General features: G+C 45.1%; 1 pseudogene; it reads right to left on the reverse strand.

Moving 5' to 3' along the window:
* Positions 1–1,210: 1,210 nt before the first annotated feature.
* Positions 1,211–1,328, reverse strand: LOC126427121 (5S ribosomal RNA; annotated as a pseudogene).
* Between the last annotated feature and the right edge of the window lie 2,992 nt (positions 1,329–4,320).

Below are 4,320 nucleotides of genomic sequence, written 5' to 3' on the forward strand. Positions count from 1 at the left end.
TGAGCTTTTCTGAGAAACACCATTCCGGAGTAACAACACTGAATTCGACAACTGGAAATAAAAGTTTATTTAATAGGCCAAAAACGAAGACGATTTATTTCGTGCATAGAGGGAAACTGAAGCCTTCTTGCAAACAGAATCTATACGCTCAAATCAGTTTAGGTTTTCATACTTCAATCTTCAACTTTTTGAGGAAACAGAAATTTATATTTTTATCATTTGTGACTAAAGGTGATAGAAGTTAGACAAATTTCAGGTCTGTGGGCGCAGAATGTCCAACCAGATGCTCTCACGTTTTAGAAGGACAGAGAATTACCCCCATATTGGGCGTTACCCCTATATTCTGTACCCATTTGGTATGTCCAACGTGCACGGAATATAAGGGTTCACATACAACCAGCGTTATACGTAACATTGTTGAGTGACGTTTTCGACTAGTTTACTAGTGCATAAAAATGTTAAGGCTTGACAGAAAATTGTTCAACACGATGGTATTTGTCAGTCTTATATCTATTCGTTTCTTGATAATATATTTGGCTACCTTTTGCTATTACCAGAAACGTCATTCGAAAAGTTGTATCTTTTTGTAAAAGATATTTACTTGCATTAATACCAGTACGCACCATATACCATTTCCATGTCCTTCCTTCTACGTCTGTAGCGGTACTTTTCAAGAAACCGAACAATGAGCGACTGATAGTTCAAAGGATACCGGATATCATTTCTTCCTCTTCATCCTCCTTCTGCAGAAATTGCCAAACTATCTATTTTTATCGTCATGAGAAATGTGAAAAATGAGTACGATCGGACGCAAGCGCAAGCCTCGTATCTTGAGAAAGCCTACTGGAAACGCTGGAAGCACCAGCATTAATCGAGAAATTTAGGAATATACTACCGCTTCCTACGTATCGCTACAAATAGGGACTCCAGACTAATCACAATGTACAAAGGGGTATTTAAGCCATCATTTCTTTTGCGCTCCATACGAAAGTGGAACTAGAAAAAAAAATGCACTCCGTCTTCAGGACAAGTGGCTCACCGGGACCATCCGACCGCCGTGTCATCCTCAGCTCAGGATGCGGACAGGAGGGGCGTGAGGCCAGTACACCGCTCTCCCGGTCGTTATGATGGTTTTCTTTGGCCGGAGCCGCTACTATTCGGTCGAGTAGCTCCTCAATTGGCATCACGAGGTTGAGTGCACCCCGAGAAATGGCAACAGCGCATGGCGGCCCAGATGGTCACCCATCCAAGTGGCAGCCACGCCCGACAGCGCTTAACTTCGGTGATCCGACGGGAACCGGTGTATCCGCTGCGGCAAGGCCGTTGCGAGAACTAGAAAAAACATGGTGGTATTTCTTGGGGCTTCAGTGCACGAAGTAGCTGACGCCTAATAGCTCAAATCGTCATTTAAAATGAGCCATTTTCTAGGGCAATCACTCCGTGGGTCTTGACGTTTGTTGACACGTAGTTCATTAGCACATGGGTAAAACTGTAACGATTAATGATAGCTTAAAGCTCTTGTTAAAAACAATAAGCATAGTTGAAAGGTAAAATGAATACATAAAACTTTCTTCCTATTATAAAGGGCCTTTGCATAAGAGTTTCCAGGACAACCGATGACCATAATTAAACATTAAACCTCCTTCGCCATTTCGATAAGGCTACAGAAGTAAAGCAACTAACGAATAAAAAATTATCACAGGATTAGAAAGTTTTTGTTCGTCCATTGTGGAAATGGGACAGCGGCTGGTCAAATATTTAATAAAGAAATTAGACAAACAGGCTTGTAAATTGAGAAGTTCTTACATTTTATTTTCCATATGAGCTTCGGCAATTCATTATGACTCTTCACACCCCGTAAGCACCCCTCAAAAAAAAAAAAAAAAACCGATATTGGCATAGTCTTCAAAGGAAGCACTTGAGAACTCACGACATCCAGAAACATATGGCCCCAATATGCCAACATCGATTATTTTATAGAGGTCCATGGGGCCTGAAGATGGAATAATGAATTGCCGAAACTGGTAGGGAAAACAAAAGAACTTCTTAATTTCCAGTGCATTCTGGCGAATTTCTTTGTTAACTAAGGATTAGAAAGTGCAGCGCAGTGCAAGGGGCACTTTCTTACGTCATGCAATTGGATATGGTTTGCAACCGTAATTGTGGGTGTTACAGAGTTGGGAGGATTCCATACCGCAAGAAGTTCGGTCCTGCTTCCTTACTTCGTCTTACCTGATTCTCAATTCAGGAATCTAATTTTTTTCGATAGTAGGGGGTTGCTTCACCCACCCGGACAGCCGTACGTGTTAAAGTGCCACTTACGGGACGGGAAGATACGCCGGTCCAGTACAGAGTCCGCCCGGCGGATTAGCGACGACTGTGGGTGTGCCGGTCAGATTGAGTATGGCATTTAGATGGTTTTCCATATGCCGGATCGGGATGGTATCCAAGTGGCTCCTCAGTTAGACGATTCGCAAACCTTTAGAAAACTTGTGTTCACTTTCACATGAACAACACTACACGCAGACAAACGAGGCACACATATTCCGTCTCGGGAAGTTACGGAGTGGTGACAGGAAGGACACCGACGATCCTACAAACTAAACAGGCTAAGAGGAGCGTTCAGTAAGTAACGCAACACATTTTTTCCTCCTTCAGTTTCGGTTGAAAAAGTGCAGAATTTGTTATGGGAGTTTGTGGAATATTCCCGCTTCAACCCCTGTAGTTTCATGAAATTCCGACAGATGGTTGAGACATCATAACCTTCAAAAGGGCGTCTGTGACGAAGGTGCGCTTCCAGCAAAGATCTGTCATTGAGTTTCTTTTAGAGGGTAAATCATAGCATTTCAAATATTCATTGGCGCTTCCAGAATTTCTACGGACAGCTGGCGTTAACAAAGTCATGATCGCAACAAGGCCCCGCAAACCCGTCCGATCTCCCGCGTACCGGAACGGCCACACACAGCCGTGACTCCTGCAGTGTTGTCTCACAAAACTTCTTTGGACAGTTCTTCCTCATCTGCCCTACAGTCTAGATCTCGCGCCTTCTGTGAGTTTGGCACAAAGAAGTATGCACTCCGCGATAAGCAGTACCTGGATGACGAGGAGGTTGCTGATGCAACAAGAGGTTGGCTCTGACGACGAGTGGTACCATGCGGGCATACAGACCCTCCCAGAAATGTTGCGTATGGCCGTCACATTGAACGGAGTTTATGTTCAAAAACAGAGGTTTGTAGCCAAAACACGGGGAATAATATGTTGTAATGGAATCCTGAATGATCCAACCTGCTTTCAGAGCAAAAATGTGTTGCATTACTTACTGAACGCCTCTCGCAAAATCGTTAATAAATATGCCGACCCCGAACCGACGCGGGACGAAGGCACAAGAAACTGACTGAGCTACATGTCCTCCAAAGGCGTAAGATACAGGCAGTGTAATGTTTAACTGTAACCAGATAAACCGAAACCCACCTGTGGTATGACTAACTGCTGGCCGTTGGAAGACTTGGGAACGACGCACTAGCACAGGCAGGTGGCGAGTTGGCGAGCGCGGCGATAAGACCTAATTCCAGCCGGCGGGCAGCGCCGCCTCCGGAGGCGGAGAGCCGCGGGGGGCCTCTGGGCCGCCGTAAATCGCCGCAATTAGGAAGTTTGTTTTATGGCCGAGTCCGGCGCGGGCCTTGTCTGCCTGTTCGTTTGCCGGCGATGACGATCGCGTGCGCTGCCCGCCTCGCCTATCGCCGCCCCTGTACTGCGCCCCGCGGCGGACAGACCCGTAATTCCGGCCGGTCAGCGAAATCTCTCCAGCTGGCTTCTTATCTGAATACTAATTTACGACGCGTTTCGTAATTAAAAACTAAGCAGATCGTGAATCAAGACTGCTACGCTATTATTTCGTCTGCTGCGCTGCCCCGCAGGTATCTACTTACATGTCCTCGACTCACGAAACCACTTCCACGATTCGTTGTTCCAACTGGATGCAATGACGGCCTACTTCTGAATCTGAACCTGTTGTTAAGTACAGTTTTTTGGTCGAAAGGAATATTAACATTCCCGCAATGTCTTGATAGGGTACCCTTTGAAATTACAAACTGCTCAAAAAACATGTTGCAGCATGAACATGTACACTGTCTGATCAAAACTACCAGAAGCTCCAATATAATAAGGAACTGACCACTAGAAGTGTGACGCTTGGAGGGGAGAAGTGTGTTATCAGTAGGGAAGCACTAACACCGTATTTATTTGAATAATGGTAACAAAACAGGCGGCTGTATTTGAATGTACGTCATTTATTCTTTTTACGACACGCTACCAGTTCCG

This window comes from Schistocerca serialis, chromosome 1 (genome assembly GCF_023864345.2).
Source record: "Schistocerca serialis cubense isolate TAMUIC-IGC-003099 chromosome 1, iqSchSeri2.2, whole genome shotgun sequence".
Taxonomy (NCBI): Eukaryota; Metazoa; Arthropoda; class Insecta; order Orthoptera; family Acrididae; genus Schistocerca; species Schistocerca serialis.